The sequence below is a fragment of the Pleurodeles waltl genome, chromosome 4_2 (genome assembly GCF_031143425.1).
Source record: "Pleurodeles waltl isolate 20211129_DDA chromosome 4_2, aPleWal1.hap1.20221129, whole genome shotgun sequence".
Lineage (NCBI taxonomy): Eukaryota > Metazoa > Chordata > Amphibia > Caudata > Salamandridae > Pleurodeles > Pleurodeles waltl.
This window is the reverse complement of record NC_090443.1, coordinates 220,656,016-220,674,373: the sequence shown is the minus strand read 5'-3', so window position 1 is coordinate 220,674,373 and position 18,358 is coordinate 220,656,016.

Sequence of the window (18,358 nt, the reverse complement as noted above, 5' to 3'; positions counted from 1 at the left end):
ATTTTTACATGTAGGCTGAGGGAAACATTGGGTGGTAGGAAATTTGTCCCGGTGCGGTGATTTTTAGTTAATTGGAGGATTCACACAAGTCATCCTGGACTCCCTCGGGTGTCTACTTTTCAGAAATGTCTAGGTTTCGTAGGTTACCCTAGATGGCAGCTGAGCCCAGGACCAAAAATGCAGATGCCCCCTCCCCCCGCAAAAACAGGTAGTTTTGATTTGATAATTTTGATGTGTCCAGATAGAGTTTTGGGGCATTTCCTTTCACGGGCACTAGGCCTACCCACACAAGTGAGGTACCATTTTGTATCAGGAGACTTGGGGGAATGCTGGGTGGAAGGAAATTTGTGGCTCCTCTCAGATTCCAGAACTTTCTGTCACCAAAATGAAAGGAAAAAGTGTTTTTTTGGCCAAATTTTGAGGTTTGCAAAGGATTCTGGGTAAAAGAAACCTGGTGCGAGCCCCACAAGTCACCCCATCCTGGATTCCCCTACATGTCTAGTTCTAAAAAATGCACAGGTTTGGTAGGTTTCCCTCGGTGCCAGCTGAGCTACAGGCCGAAATCTGCAACTAGGCACTTTGCAAAAAACACTTTAGATTTCAATGTAAAAATGTGATGTGTCCATGTTGCGTTTCCTGTTGCGAGCATTAGGGCTACCCACGCAAGTGAGGTACCATTTTTCTCGGAAGACTTGGGGTAAAACAGAATAGAAAAATAAGTGTTATTGCCCCTTGTCTTTCTCTACATTTTTTCCTTCCAAATGTAAGACAGTGTGTAAAAAAGACGTCTATTTGAGAAATGACATGTAATTCACATGCTAGTATGGGTACCCCGGAATTGAGAGATGTGCAAATAACCACTGCTTCTCAACACCTTATCTTATGCCCATTTTGGAAATACAAAGGTTTCCTTGATACCTATTTTTCTGTCTTTATATTTCACCAAATGAATTGCTGTATACCCAGTATAGAATGAAAAGCCATTGCAAGGTGCAGCTCATTTATTGGCTCTGGATACCTAGGGTTCCTGATGAACCTACAAGCCCCATACATCCCCACAACCAGAAGAGTCCAGCAGACGTAACAGTATATTGTTTTCAAGAATCTGACATCGCAGGAAAAAGTTACAGAGTAAAACTTTGAGAGAAATGGCTGTTTTTTTACCTCAATTTCAATTTTCTTTTTATTTTAGCTGTTATTTTCTGTAGGAAAACCTTGTAGGATATACACAAATGACCCCTTGCTGAATTCAGAATTTTATCTACTTTCCAGAAATGTTTAGCTTTCCAGGATCCAGCATTGGTTTCATACTCATTTCTGTCACTAAGTGGAAGGAGGCTGAAAGCAAAAATAAATTGTAAAAATTGAGAGTGTCCCAGTAAAATGCCAAAATTGTGTTGAAAAATTGTTTTTTCTGATTCAAGTCTGCCTGTTCCTGAAAAGCTGGGAAGCTGTTGATTTTAGCACTGCAAACCCTTTGTTGATGCCATTTTCAGGGAAAAACCATCAGTCTTCTTCTGCAGCCCTTTTTCCCCATTTTTTGAAAAAAAATGAAATATTGCTGTAGGCCTATGCCCAACCTGCCCCAGGAGCCAAAAAAAGGCCTAGCACCTGAGGGGGAAAAGCCCTGGCAGTGAAGGGGTTAAAAGCAGGCATTAAAAGGAGAAATGTTTTCATTTCATTCTTTTCTGACTTGGCATACGTGCTACACTGTGCAGCGTGCATACAAAGTAGGAAACGTTTTAAAGTATTTCTAAGCATAATATTTTGTACTGGGAGGGTACAAAACCTATGCTAGACTCCTGCACACACCCTTGCACTACAATGCAAAGGTGTGTGCATGGGGCACAGCAGCAAAATCTGCACTGGCACTAGAGAAAGAAGGGAGGAGAGTGCCATATCTTTTAGATGTGGCATTCTCTTGCTCCATCCCTGTCAAGAAGAGCAGCATTTTTTGCTGCTGTGCTGGTTGGCAGTTTTGTAAATCTGCCCCTTACATCATTTTTACTCTTTCTAAGTGTGCAGTGTTGCAGCACACTTAAAATATAGAAACAATGAGAAAAAATAAAGATATTTCTCCTCGTTTTGCATCTATCAGGAAGGCATATTATTTTGATGCATTCCAAGGTTTACTGGTCTTGGTAAATCTGGGAATGCACCAAAATCAATGAGTGCATGCTTGGAAACTCCCACATTGCACTCATGGAAAGCTTCCTTAGGGAAGAGTTACACAAGGCATTGACTTGGGCTGCCCTGCATTACTCCAGATTTACCAAACATGACAGGGTCATGCAAGGTGGCCTTGCATTGCTTGGTAACTCTGATCTAAGAATTGTGTTGCCCTTGTTCACCATGCATGAAGCATGGACAATGTAACCAAAAGATAAATCTGGCCCTAAATCCTGCCAGTATGGCAAGACATTGGGCTGTGTTAGCTGAGGGCACCTCTCAGAAAGGCAGACCTTAAGTTACTAGAACTAAGGACATTGTTAGCGAACAAAATGCCAAATAATATCTTGTTAGTTTTCTTCATATTGTACACAAAATATTTTCCACCATCATTCTGAATGTATCCTCATTAAGCTTGGCTTATAATAAAAGCTTCTACTAATATCGTGTGTGAGGTGGGTTCAGGAAAAGCATCAAGGTATTTCTCTTGGAGGACTCTGCAAACTAAAATGTATCCTTTTTCCTGTGGGATATGGAAAAGGGTTCATGGACCACCTGTTTATTTTCACCCCTCCTCTGAGTAGACTGGTATTCCTTCAATATCTGGGGGTCAAGACAAAGGTATTATGTGTAGCCAAGGCTTCTTGGCAACATGGCAGAGGTGAGCATTTCCCTATGTTTGCTGTTACTCATTTTTCATTGCCAGAAGGCTGGCATGTATCTTCATAGTGATGTGTGCAATGCATGTCCATATCCAAGATAACTGCTCATGATGGCGTTGACGAGGCAACACTGACCACCATTTCCTAGCTTCCAAAGTAATATCAATGTAACAAACATGAACACTTGTCATGGTCAGTCACCAGAGAATGGTCTCAACGTGGTGCCAATACCAAGAATGCTGTGTGCAGTCTCCCTTTGCCTTACCATCATATGGCATGTGATGCATTTTCAGAGTCCTCCCCATTTGCGGTCTCCAGAGTGATGTATGCACCCAAGGGGATATTTACAAGCAGCTTGTGCCATGGGAGCACTGCCATAGTGTCATTTTTTTACGCTAAGGCTGTGCCAAGGGGGCTTTTCTGCTGCACCATATTTACAAATTGGCACAATGCTTGCATGTAAATCCTTGTGCCACATTATGCCTGATTCAGGCATAATCTATACAAGGGGAGCATTCCAGCGTAGGGAGGCCGAAGAAATGGCACAGTGAAATTTGCAACATTTCATTGTGTCTTTTTTCCCGTCATTTTTAACTCCTGCTCAGAGCAGGCATTAAAATGACGCACCTATCATATTCAATGGTTCTCCCTGTTCTTTGCTGCAAAAGCGTCAACATTTTTGATGCAAGTGTAGCAAAATATCACAATAGCGTAAAAAATGTTGACATTATTGTGCTAACAACTGCCATGGTGCACCATATTGTAAATACGACACAACCATGGTGTTGTAAGGTGCTGGGGCAAAATAAAAATGTGCCACTTTCTCATAAATTTGCCCCCAGGTTTCCGTTTCTCCCTCCACCTGTTTCCCTCATTGGCAGAGAAACAAGCTATACACTTAAAGGAGTTATAGATATGTTATAATGAGAAGCATATCTGCAGAGGATGGCCCCAAATCCAGTCCCACAATCACGAGAACGACCACAGGCACAAGCAGTTTATAAACACAACAAAAATGCAACACAAAGCATAATCTTCAACTAATGGGAGGAAAGCATGCAAATAACGGCAAATAAATATTCCACTCTATCTGTTGTAACTACTCTATATTACAGTATATTTCGCACAGAAAATCTTTTGATGATGTCAGTTTATGAAGGAAAATTTGAAAAAAGAAATAAAAAGGTTCAGAAACATGTTTAACCATACTGGGAATAGCATACATATTTGCTTTGTATACCATGAGAAGGTTCATAGGTATGAATGCTTAAACATGACTTGTCCCACATGTCAAAAATGAGATTGGCACTGTGAGGAGAGCATGTATCACTTAATGTTTAGCCCTGACAGCCTTGGATTTATATAACCTCATTGATTTTGTCTGTAGTCCCCTATTTTTACTGAATTTATATTTGTTGTCTTTAGCACTCTGTGCACTTTACCCCAGTAAACTAAGCCCATAATAGATCGTGCTACCTGTATCTAGGGCTTTTAAATTAAATAAATGGTACCAGTGGGATGCGACCCCCTTGTACTGCCCAGTAAAGTAGTACTGCAAAACATATCCCAGGCTCAGCAATGCAACTTGTAGTGCAGTATTAAACTGCCATTTCGACCTGGTAAAATAAACCCTTTGCCAGGCATAAACCTTCCTTTTTAAAACCAATAAAACACCCCAAAGTTAGGCCCTAAAGGCTTATAAGGCAGGGTGCATGGTATTTAAAAACATAGAACATGTATGTTTACACTTTACATGCCCTGAGAATGAAAAACACTTAAACTTGTTTTTCACTGGACTAAGGTTATCTCTCCCATAGGCTAACACTTGGGCACCTTATTACATTTAGTTCCTGATAACTTCAGTTTGGGAACCAATAGAGAAGTGCTTCTTCAACATATAAGAATTGTATTTGAAAATCCTTTTTAATGCTAAAGTTTGATTTCAAGTTAACATTTTGAAAATGACACTTTTAGAAGGTGGCATTTGTATTCTTAAACCAAAAGTGTCTTTCTGCTAGTGTCCTTGGTCACAAAACTGTGCATGGCTCTCCTGTGGTGTGTCATGTATTCCTTCCAAACATGGGGACAATAGAGTGTGGGGCATGGTAGTCCTCTCCTGAGCAGGATGTCCTGAAGATTGTATTCAGACTTCCTGAACAAAGGCTAGGGTGATGGCAGTGTCAGCTGGCTTTTGAGGTTGCCTGAGCTGCCACTGACAAATGCAGCTCACCCCAGACAGGTTGGAGCTAAACCCAGGAAGGATGTAAGATTACACAAGGGAACATCCACGGGTTTGCACTGGGTATAAGAGTAGCACTCTCAGAACATCTCAGTAAAACACTGCTGGGCCTGTGGAAGATTCAGAAATAGAATTGCCCTGTTGTCTGAACAGAGCAGACTGGACCTGCTCACCTCAACCTAGGATTCCAGAAGTTACTTCAAGGGTCATTTGGCTAACCTCCTATTTGAGCTACAGAGAGACAACAAACTTCCAGAGGCCTTCTCAGCAACTGCTCAGCTGACCAGTACTATCTGAGCATGTCTGAGCCCTGCTGTTGGCCTCTGCTGGAGTGCATCCTGAGAGCCAAGAGGTGCCCTCTAAGTTCTGAACCCTTGTCTAGCATCAGAGCGTACTCCTCCTGGGTCAAATATGCAACATATGCATTACATGTGAAAATCTAGAAGTTTGGACCTCTTGCCAACCTCATGCTGATGCAAAATTCCAATTGCAACCTACTATTTTCTTCAAACAGTGACCAATCATGCCTCCTTTCAACATGAAGCTCCAGGGGTGACCGCTCTTGATGCCGATATTGACCTCCTTGTGTCCTTTACCAATGTGAATTCCCAGCTCCAGGCTCCTTGCATTGACATTGACTTGGAGATGGTAAACTCTTCACCGGAGCAACTGTAGTCCCTGTATCTAACATGTGCTCCATCGCGGTCAGTGTGATCCTGTGACTTTGATCCTGTTCAGTGTGACCAGATAACCACAAGTGACTTTTTTTTTACCCTAGGTGATGTTTTCACCTGAAAGTTTAAAAATTCACAACTCTAGTTCTACTGAATGTTTTTTTGTCATCTTGGTGTCCTTTTTATTTATTACACTTTCTGCTAATATTCTATTTTTCTAAATTTGGGTTGGTATGATTTTGTCTTGTTTTATCATTTTTACTGTTTGAATACTCCATAAATACTTTACCCATTGCCTCTAGGTTAAGTCTGACTGCCTGTGTGCCAAGCTACCAGACAATTGAGCACAGGTTAACTCAGTGACTTTTACGGTTCACCCTGACATAGTACCTTATGATCCACATTTTTGGGAATAAATTCTCTATTTTTATAAATATCAAATTGATACTGGTACATCTGTTTATCTTACTGTAGTATCCTATAATTACTGGTAATATGATACATGAAACTTCAGATGAGAGACAAGAAATGGGTACAACATAACCATGAGGGAGTTGTTACTTATTGACCATAGGTAAGAGATCATCACCACACCTGGGGATATTTTGTTTCCCATCCCTAAGTGAATGAAAATTGATGAAAATTGTTTTTCTGTTCAGTTAGTTGCTTGGGCCCCTTCCTTGGGGTGCAAAACAGTAGTAGAGGTCGATACAAATAGCTAAACACAATGCATCTTGTAAACCCACCCATATGAAATTCTATCAAAACCACGTGTTTGGTGTGACTATTAACGTGGAGTGTTAGGGGTCTCAAATTTGTTTTGAAATGACACAAATATGGAAAGTCCGAATAAACATGCTTTATGGGGTCCTATTCACATACTGCATTTTGTAGTACATTTACTAGTACTACAAACATACTTCTAACATACTAGAAAAGGCAAACATAGAGATGGTGGATTCTGCCTCTACCTCTATGTCTTTCTGTTTGGAGCGCTCAACTCCAGTTGTGGTGATTTCCATGCTCAAGAGAATATTTAGTGATAAATGATGGATTGACAGCTGGAGTGTTGGAAAATGGGAGTACTACTAAATGGGAAAGCTTAAGGGAGTAGTAAGGAGTGGTGAAGGGATGGTTAAGGAGGAGTTTTGAAAAGAAAAGTCCCTAACATAGTGATGGACATGTTCTCCTGCCCTGAGTGCCCCAGCTGCAATGATGGCTGGATCCCTGATGTTGATTTTTGCTGACATGGATGTACATGGACAAAGTGTGTATGCCATGACATTTCTCATGGATGGTGGTCTTTTTGGTCTGAGAGGGGCACCTAAAGTACTACCCGTTTAGTTGTGACAGGCTACTGCCTTTGCCAGGAGTTAAGCAGCGTGAGTGTGACAGTTGCAGCATACCTTGTAATGAGTAGGAGCGAAGTGGCCTTTCTACCTGTGTCACTGGAATGAGGCCTACAGGTTCACTCATGTAAAGTCCTGCATCCCTGTTTTTAACTCACCCTTCTCCTACATCAGGTTAGAATGTAGTGCTTGGCAGTGGGTATGTTATATGCAGGTGTTGTCTGTATGTGTGTCTGTAAATGATAAAATACATCGAAGATGTAGCGTTGTTCAGTGCATGTGTGCTATATGCATGTGCTGGGTGTGTGTGTGCCTATGTATAATACTATACATGGATGATTCTGTTTCCATACTGGGAGACCCAGTGTTGACAGGAGGATCATGGGGAAGGGAGGACCCCTCCCCCCCCAAGACAGATTTGTGTATTTCTGCTTTTCTGTGAGGTGGGTGGGACACACATGAGGAAGTGAGAGGCAGGCTCTTCAATATACTTCAAAGGGTGCTCTTCAGAGAGAGGTCACAGGAAACGTCCCTGGACTCATTGCAGGAACAAGAAGGGGTTGATAGGAGAATCATAATGAGCATGTTTAAGGCCCTGCTGTAACCTTTTGATACACATCTTACTGTGGCTGGCATTCAGGTGTGAACCTCTAGTTACTCTTGTAGCCTGTGTTGTCGGGCTATCAAATCTTGAGTAGCTCTTGCTGTGATAGACTGATTTCTAGGGGAAGGGAAGGTCAGAGAAGAGGGCACTTCAAAAGGAAGCATACCACCAACATAGACTTCAAAGGCTCACACCCTAAATCACATTTGGTATCTGGAAATAGACTATATTAACGGGAGCTCAAGACCTCCAAAATTGTCAGTTGTCAAGCAGCAAGTCGGGCTGTGCAAGGATAAAAAACTCTGCAAGATGTCTGCCTATGACCAGAACTGGAGGCTAAGTCCTACCAATCTCCCGGCTAAGTGAAGGGACATCACCCAGGAATTCAAGACCACATGTTCCTGGAACATGGAGAACGGGGGCCTACCTGCTTTCCAAGACAAAGTGTGCCCTGTGTGGAAGTAGAGAGCACTGGAGGAAGCGAGGTCTAGTGGGAGATCCTGACAATTAGATCTCTGAAGTGAGGTGTGAAGAGATGGCTTCCGGTTGTAGTCTATGTGCATAGGGAAACTGGCAACCCTGTATGTCATGTAGGGTTCATTGGCGATTGATTCTGTGCCATTCAGTAACCCCTTATGCCAGTTGGAGCTACCAAGAAAAAGGCAAGGAGTGTGGCCTAGTCAAGACTGTTATCAAGATGAAGAGTTGTGCAGGTTCTGCTGGCATGGGTAAGATAGATAGATGGGATGGAAGGCTCCGGGAAAACTTGCCTGCTCTATAGAACTTGACTTTATTTGGAATCGTAGTGGAACTCTTGAGACTTGTACTTCTAGTGAGCTTTAACCTGAATGTCACCTACAGTGAATAGGGAATAAGTACTACCGCTAGCGGAAGGGGAGTGGGACTCAGCAACCCATCTATTGAAGCACTAAAACCATGACCTTGCAGGACTGTGTGTGTGTGTATTGTTTGTGAATGCTGTATTTTTAGTTTGTGTTGGTATATATATTTTTTTCAGAGAATCAAGTATTTGACCAGACAATCATAATGTGCTGCTATTGAACTTATTTTGAACTGTGAGCCTGTGTTTACCCCCTGTGTTTATCCCCTCTCGAGAAGCCTGGGACTGCTCAACCAATGCTACCACTGAGAGTCATATGCTGAAGTGGTACTTAGCCCAGTTGCTCAGTATCCATAGTAGGTCGGGCCCCAGGATATCAGGAGTAAAAGGCCTCAACTTCCACAGTTGGGACCAGTAGCTCTTGCTTTTCCAGTGGCCCTTTGAGAGGGGGTCTCACAGAGGAGTTTAGGGAGGGACATGTACCTACTCACCGAAGAGTAAGCTCATTGCTATTCACAAACTGCACTTCTACAGTTACTATAGCTAAAAAGAACTCAAAACAGTCCGAATAGACTCAGATTTGGAGGAGTGAAGTCAAGGACACCCATCCATACTGTAACACCCTCTCTTTGAAAATAATCGAGGTAGGGACTTCAAATAGAACTCCAATAGGAAATAGTTTTAATGCAAGTTATTTTGTTTCAGCTTTTACAAAATATATATACATTTAATTTAATTTTAGAAATATATATAAAAAAAAATATGCATAAATATCATTTTATTTTAAAATATTTTAAGGAACATATTTCAGTTTCAGAATTAAGGTAACTATTATATTTCTAAAAATAATTACATCAATTTAGAATTATTCTGTTGACAACTTTTGGTAACTTTTAATACATAACAAATACATTTGAACATTTTACTATCGGTTAATTTTTTAAAAAAACAAATCTTTAAAAACTCATTTTAATTCTACTTAATACCTTTAAATTATTGAAATATTCAAAAATAGTCTAATAGGAATGAAGCAATTTTATTTTGTTCTACATATAAAAATATATAAAATGAATTTTCATTAATATGCAACATAAATATATATTTTCTTCTTGTAAGTGAAATACTATTTTTATTGTTTCCTTATTATTTAATTAAGAAACTTGACCCCCCATGACGGAGACCTCCACCTACATCCAAGTCTATGTGAAACGTGACTATTAGTAACTTAACACTTGTAAATTAGGCTCCACCGCCTAAATTCAAGGGTTCGCCACATGTACTTCTATACTTTAAAGTAACTATACACTCAGAAATGATGAATAGCCAAAAGCAGTAAAGTTACTACAAAGTGTAAAAGTAAATGTGAACGTGTAGATTTCCTCACATGTAAATTTACCTTTGTGTGTAGGGCCGTGTATGTTTAAAGGAGACCTACTTGTGCTCTAAAGGAACAAGACTAATGTCACATAGGCAGTACCGAACCCACTTTCATGCCACCTCTGAAGAAAATCATTAGGGAGGTGAAAGTGATTATTAAGAGCATGTCAATGAAATCAAATGAGGTGACAAAAGACCATGGAGAAGATATACAATTGTTAGTGGAAATCTTAATGGAGAGGATGTCACATTGGTTGCATCAAATGTCCCTAACTTGCTACAAAAGACTTTCTACTTTACCCTGCTAAATCTTGTTAAAAGTAAGATAATTGGGGAGTTGATCAAGGTAGAGGATTTTATTATGATGCAATAGCCAATCTTAGATATGTAACCACAAAATAACAAGAGACGGGTAGCTATGCTCATTTGGCTATGGGGCATTTATCTGAATTAGACATGATCGATATACTGAGATCCACACATCCTTCTGACCTTCTTTTCACAATGACCAGGATACGCAGTACCAGCATATTCTCTAGAACAGTGGTTCCCAACCGGTGGTCTGGGGACCCCTGGGGGTCTGCAAAGCCTTCTCAGCAATGTTCCCTGTAAGGTGCGTGCACGCGTGTGCATGCAAGATGCCTTTTCCCACGCGCACACATATTTGGAAAGCGCGCACATTTCAATAGCAAGCAGCGCGAAAATATGCTCTCTTTCCAGCAGTGCAGGACAAGCAGCGACAGTCCATCCAGAGGAGAAATCACTGTGAATAAGGTTTGTGGTTTTTCAGGGCCTCAGAGTTACAGTAGGTCACAGAGTTTAGCTTCATCTGGCTGGAGGGCACCAGGCAGCATTAAGGGCAATATATCATGCTTATCATCAAGCTGGCTGGCTTATACAGCTCGGGGTAATCGCTTGCTAGATAAAATGTTTATTTTGCCACTGAGGGCATTGTGTTCTCTCCAGTGCATAATTTGTAAATAAAAAAACATGCTGTGCCCAAAGCCCTCTTCTTAAACACGCGGCTGCTGCAATTAAAAGTGCAAACACAGAATGCTGAGGCAGCGTAATCCTGGAGCCGTCTCAGGCCTTTTCAATCCGTTTAAAGCCACTCCCTGCCCCTTCAGCTCACTCTTGCAGCTTTCTGTTTTCTCCCTTTGTGACACTCTTTTGTTTTTCTCTTCCTCCGCCTTTCCCATATGTGTCTTTTACTCGCAGTAAATGCATGAGTAAGAAAAATAAGCCCGGCCCTCAAAAATAACTGCTGGTGCGGAACAACAAGTAAAATGTTTCTCTTTAAATCAGTGCCATCTTCTTTATGGGAATGCATTTGAAAGTGCAAACATCAGGATGGTGGGCAGCTGTCCCTGGGGATCACAAATTGCGACAAGTCTTCTTAGTATTTGTTATAATAAAGTTCCCCTATCTTCACATGCTGCAATTTTGCTAAGTGTGGATGATGGCCTACATTTTGTTAGGCTAGTATAGGATGCTTATTGACAGTTCTGTGAAAAAATGCCATACCAGAAAACTAAAACAAGATTTAAAAAAATATGAAACGTTGCGCTTTCAGTGATTATTGGAGTGCAGGTGATTCCTAGCTTGTTAAAAAAACAAAACTTTCCTTTCTTTGAACAGTGTAGTAAGGGAAATTTTCAGCACAAGACCAAATGAAGTGGAAATGAAGGATTGGATTGTAAGCAAAAGAACAAGAAAAAGAGGATAACGAAGTTGGTGACGATGGTCATCTAGAATATGTCACTTCCGCTATCCCAATCTGGAAAAGTCATCATAGGGAGAAGAGGATGATGTCTCTCCATTCTTACAATGTCACTCATGCTTTATTTCCCTGGTTGTGTTTTACCTCTTCTGCTTGTAATAATTTGTGCACAGTTGTTAAGATGGCACGGTTCACTTTCTTAAAGACTCTGGCGCCCTCAAGGCTTGGACCGTATAATTTAAAGACTATAAATAACAGGTCATGTCCCGGGGGTGTGCCACCAGGTCACAAAACTGCCTTAATGCCCTATTACATGGAGCAATGCTTATAAAATATCCCTTTTTTGCTTTAGTGGTAAAACAAAGCTATAGAGAGGCAAATGGCAAAGATCTTGGTAGTTATGCGCTGGGCTCGCGTGAATGGTCAATTTCTTGGTGCTCGTATCCATGGCTGCCGCGCACAGAGACCTTACAGTGTTGCACACAGTGGAAAAAAATTAGAGGGAACATTGCTTCTCAGGGTGTCTGCGACTGCTTAGAAAATTAAAAAAGTATTGACAAATTAGGTCTCGAGCATCCAGTAATGACTCAGTGGGGGTCCCCGGATTCCAATGATGATTCAGTGGGGGTTCCTGGGTTCCATTAATGATAAAGTGGGGGTCCACAGAAGTCAAAAGGTTGGGAACCACTGCTCTAGAATAGATATTATGTGAGGAACCTACTCCTCTTTCAGGACCACACAAAGCATTAAAGAGGGACTCATAGCACTCTTTAACCACAGATTTGATACTGATATAGTGTAGGACAGAGTAGGGGGCAAGAGTTAAGCAAGAACAGTCAATACTTTTTTTCGCATTAATCACACAAAAGAGGAATCCACTTACACCTTCTGGTATGCTCTCAAGGCTGTGTTTTAAGGTAAATGCATTACCACTAGAGATGATCACATGTGAAAATGAACCTTAATTAAGGAAAGGCTGCAATAGGGACCTAATGAAGAGAACCACAATACAGGCAAACAGGCACAGTGGCCTCACTGATAGCTCCCAATTATTTAAAGAGTAACTCAAAATTGATTGTTATAGAGAGGTCAGGGCAGCTTTGTTATGACTTAAACTGAGATTCCATGAAAGAGCTAACATGGCAGATAAATTACTAGCAGCCAGACTATGCATGGCCAAAGTGCAGACTAGAATGTGTAATGTGCGCGATCGTCTGAGCTGACTCAACATGTGAATTATAAAATCAACAGACCTTCTCCCCTTTAGTTCATTACCTTTATAAAAATGATACCATTAATTCTTGTGAAATGGGTGACTTCTTTCAGTACATTAGCTTCCCTACATTGGCACCACATGATTGTGATTTCCTGGGAGAACAGACAGCTGAATTGGAGGTTCTGAAAGCACTCAAGATTAATAAACTAGAAAGGCTGTGTGACCGAGTGGTCTCACTAGCACTTTCTATGCATTTTTAAGAACTCAGGGACATATTTATGAGAGGCTTACGCTGCAGAAGCAGCACCTTTTTGATGATTCAGTGGCATAAGCCTCTCAACCATATTTATGAGGCGAATCACAAAGCCACTTTGCATGGATTTGCATGGCCTCATAGACAGTTAGTACGAGAAAGCAGTGCAAGTTGCTGAGTTGCCTTACTCTGCACCTGGGAGGCATTCAAGGGGTGCTGCATTGGGCTTTCCCACGCAACACCCATATTTTACAATGCCCCAGATTCACTTAATCACGTAAACTTAGGGCAGCCCCAAAAACCTATGCCTTTCCAGAGCAGGCATAACAAATAAAAATATTTTCATTTCTCCTCTTTTTTCCTCTTTCCATGTCTGCTGCATCCTGCAGCACACATGTTTTGAGCAGGAAGGAAGCCCTTCCTGCACAAAAACTGTCCTGTATGCAACGGAGGCACTCCTGCACCATAGTGCAATGGTGCCTGGAACTAGGCAACCAAATATGCGCCAGCGCAGGAGGAAAGTTCAGGAATACACAGTATTGTATAAATACGGTGCTTTCCTGCCCTTTCACTTTGGCGTAGGACAGAGCAGCAATATGACTTGCTGCGCTGCCCCATGCCAAATCCCTGTAAATGATGGCCTCAGTTTGGCTGTGCTTAACAGAGGCATACAATTCCTCCTAGAGACATGGATGATTTCCCCTTCCATGAAAGAAGTGGGCATTATTTCGGTATGTAAACCAGAAGTGTAGGACAATTCCTATTTTTGTATGACCACCTCCTTTGTTTGTGGACTGGTGCTGCTGAAGTTTGACACTGTGCACTTGGACACTGCTAGGCAGGCCCCAGTGCATTTGCTCTGACCCCTAAAACATGCCAAATTTGTTTATATTTCTAATTACATATTTAACCTGCCTATATGTCTCCAGTATATGGTTCAAAAATGCAGCCAGGGTCTATAAATAAAATGTCACTAGTGGACTGTAGTACTGATTTGCCACCGACTACAGTGACGGTGCAGACATGCCTGCAGGGCTACCATCAGAGTTTGCCTGTGGCAGTTTTTTAACTGCAAAATACACTACAAACATTTTTGTGATTCTTTATGACATTCTACAGTGGCTCCTAATGAAGAGCTTGGTTGAGCGTGCTGCCACAGCTTTTTGGGTTGTTATTACACAGCTTCCTGAGGAGAGTTCTACCACTGCTGTTTGTTGGGTGTTTCATTAGATTCATTACTCTTAGTAGGGAGAGCCATATCAGCTCTTGGTGCAGAAATCAAATTGTTTTTGATGGAACAATGTAACACTGCTAGAATCAGAGTTCTAGCACAGTGTGGTTTTAGCTTTCCACCACAGCTCAATGTTTAGAGTTCTATCAAATGTGTTGGTGGAGAGTTCAAATAACATTAGTGTTGGTTTCTTTCTCAGCCAGTAGGGGAAAAGTGGACCACATTTTGATGCAGAGTACTTCCATAGTTTAGTGACAAGGTTTTCAATAGCTTGATGGGGAGTACTACCACAACTTGAAAAATACTACCACATCTTGGTGTGAACTTCTACCACAGATCTGTGGAAAGCTCTACTACGTCATAATGGAAGAGATTATACCATAGCTCTTGTTCTTTTATAGCTGTTGGCTCAATGCTCCAATACTTTTTGGTAACTCTGTGACGGGTGTTGGTGGAGCTGTATTCCACAGATCATGAGGTAGAGTTCTAATTAACCTTGGTTGAGTGTTGTGCTACAGTAGGATGGAGACTTTCACCACTGATTGGCTGTGGGATCTACCTTTGTAATTGAGAACTTCTAGCACAGCTTGATGTGGGTACTACCGTAACTTGGTGGGGAATTTTACACATTTGTAGTGCAATCTTCTACCACATGTTGTTAGAAAGTTGTACTGCTGTTTTCGAGCTATTTGTGCTTAATGTGAATCTCTCACTAAAGTCTTCGATCATTTAAAACATTCATGCCCTGATTTAAGAAAAGTGATACTGTACCCAGTGCAGCGCCACTTTTCTTGTGCCCGTTAGCGCCCCCCTAACACCACCATGTGTGCACCATGTCTAAGATATGGCACGCCATGGTGGTAGTTAGGGGAACTAACATCAACATTTTTGACACTAGTTCAGAGATTTGAATGATGAGTGTAAAAAATGTTGATGCTAATCCTGCAAAGCTTATTGAGGCCCATTGAAAACAATGACATACATACTTTTAATGCCTGCTCTGAGTAGTCATAAAAAGTGGCTAAATAAATTATGCAAAAAAATCTTTTACCTTTCTTCGCACCATTTTTCCTGCCCCCCACCTAATGCGGGAACACTCCCCTTTACATATATTATGCCTGTCACAGGCATAATGTAGCGCAAAGTGTTACAAAGTGGAGCACTTCATGCATTGCACCACTTTCTAAATTTTTGGCACAATGATTTTGGCCTTGTGGGCCACATTAGGGGGAAAAAAATGATACTAATGTGGCGCAAGGAGTTGCTAGTGCCTGTTAAATCAGCTCCTCAGTTTATTCCATTCGTTCCAGCAGATCTTCAATCCAAATACTGCATCACCGGATTTATGATGTTGCTCACGTTTTGTATCATAGAACGCTAGGTACATTTAAGAAGGAAAACTTGTTTTCACTCTGTGGGAAATAAAACATTTGACAACACGAATTTCAATAAATCTTAAATGAGCGCCTGACATTTAAGAAATGAGATAGAATTTACAATGACTACATAAGAAATCGACGAGTACCTCAGCAGAAGCATGAACAAATGTTTTCCCTCCTGAGTACAGCAGAATTACATCATATTTTTTGCCAATTCTGTGCCATTGTCATAACTTATCATAGAATCATCGCCAGGTATGTGTCAGAAATGCAGAAAGTCGCTCATTTTGCACTATCCTTTCAGAAAGTGCATGGACCTGTGCCAGAAGGACATTATCTACAAAGCTCCTAATATGAAGATGCTCAGGAATATTACTGTCCCTGCCCCCTAGTTAAAAAGGCTGTAGTGCTTTATCTGTCTGTTATGGTGTGTAGAATTGGCTTTACTGTTATAAAGTGTTCTTCTGGAACAAGCTGGGGCTTTACAAAGCAAGCAATAACTGTTCCAAAGCAAAAATATAAATACCTAAGATCTATAAAATAAGGGCCATATTTATGGCAAAGTCACGCAGCGCAGCAGGTCACCTTGCTGTGTTGCATGAGAGGGAAGGGCGTATGTGCTGTGTTTAAAAGAATACGGTGCATTCCTGCCTTTGTTCCTGCGCTAGCCCCGTTTTGGCTACCTAGCGCCAACACATGCACCCTTGCACCATCGTGCAAGGGAGTATGTGTTGTAAGGAGGATTGTTTTTGGGAAGGAAGGGGCACATTCCTGCATAAAAACAATCCTCTAAAGGATTTTCCTCTTTCTGTGTGTGCTGCAGAATGCAGCACACATAGAAAAAGGAAAAATTAGAAGAAATCAAGATATATCTCCTCCTTACACCTCACCTGGGAAAGCATAGCATTTTGCTGCATTCCCAGATCTAGCATTTCTGGTAAATCTGGGAATACGTCAAAATCCATGGATGTCGTGAGGGACACCCACGCAACACCAATGGATAACCTCCCTTGGGCAGAGTAATGCACACAGCGGTTTGCACTGTGTTGCATTGCTCGAGATTTATCAAGCCACTCAGGGCCACGCAAGGTGACCTTGCTTGGCTTGATAAATCAGATTTTGGGTTTGCAACGCAGATGCCCCACTGGCATGGTGCAAGAGCGATTATTCTGACTAAGTGAGTGCATTGGTTGCAGCGAGGTCATATAGAGCAAGGGGGAAGTCCAAAATACTGAGTCACACTTGACTTGAGGTACGGCACTGAATACAACTGAGATGTTAAATGGTGTCTTCCACTACCGGGGTTTAGACATATGAAAATCCCTTGCACCACTACCATGATGAAACAATTTGCACATAGGAGAGCATGGGGTTTCAGTTACATTTTTTGTAGTGTCAATTATAACATTTTATGTCCACAAAGTCAATACAATTTTATGAAAGTCGAAATACATCCAGGCTGCAACTTCAGGAATAAATGACTTTTTTCAACAGAAATCAATCGAACAGTTGGGTGAAGGGCCAGTGGGAATCATCTTTAATTCACGCTTTTCAATTCTGACAGAAAAACGGATGTCAGAACAAACAATAGGTTTTGTTGGGTCTCAATTTGAGGGCGGGAAGAAAAATAAATTGACTTTAAGGGACACTGATATGGGTGAAAACGAAGACCTGCCTTTCTATAAATACTTCCAAAGTTGTAAAACTTCAAGGCATTATTAAAAGTAAAGGATGCGCGACTGTGATTGGTTTCCTAGGCTAAGATTGTTGTAGTTTTTTTAATTTTTCCTGACTTGCTGGAATAAAGCAGTGGGCGATCCATTTGAGCGTCAGAAAAATCATTCTTGGCACTGATTTGTAAAATGTTTATGGTGGAATGGAATGGGTTCTCTCTGCTTTTCAGGGTATGCAGAGCATTAATAACCCATTTCTCCAACCAGCCTGAAATAGTTTGGACGCTGGGTCAAGTTTTTGAAAAGATTAACGAGGCATATTATAGAGAACCTAGCATTACCGTAGCATCACTTTTCGTGATGCTAAGCACTGCTCCATATTTACAAGGTGGTGTAATGCCACTTTTTTGTGGCGTTTTGCCTCCTTGCAAATATGGGCCCCTCCAATGCAGTTTTCTGTGTCAGAAGGGCATGCAATGGGTGTTGTAGTGGGCGTTCCACCGCAACACCCATTGCTTTTGACACTGCCTCAGATTTACAATTTGACTTAAACCTGAGGCAGTGCCAAAAACTAACACCACCCTAAGGTTGGTGTTAGCAGGACAAAATTAGGAGGAATGCTTTTACTCCTCCTTCTTTTTTGCTTTTTCTATATGTGCTGCATTCTGCAGCACACATAGAAGAAGCAAAATGCCATGGATGATTGTTGACGTGCAGGAAGGGACAACTTCCTGCACAATAACAATCTATCTCCTCAATGCAGACACCCTTGCACTATGGTGCAAGGATGCCTGCATTGGAGCTAGGCAGCTTAATTAATTGCCAGCGCAGAGGGAAATGCAGGGGTTTGCCGTGTTCCTCTAAATACGGTGCACCTCTGTGTTTCTAAAGTGGCACAGCGATGCTATTATTGGCGCAGTACCACACTGCTCCACTTTAACATAAATCTGGGCAAAAGTGTATATATACAA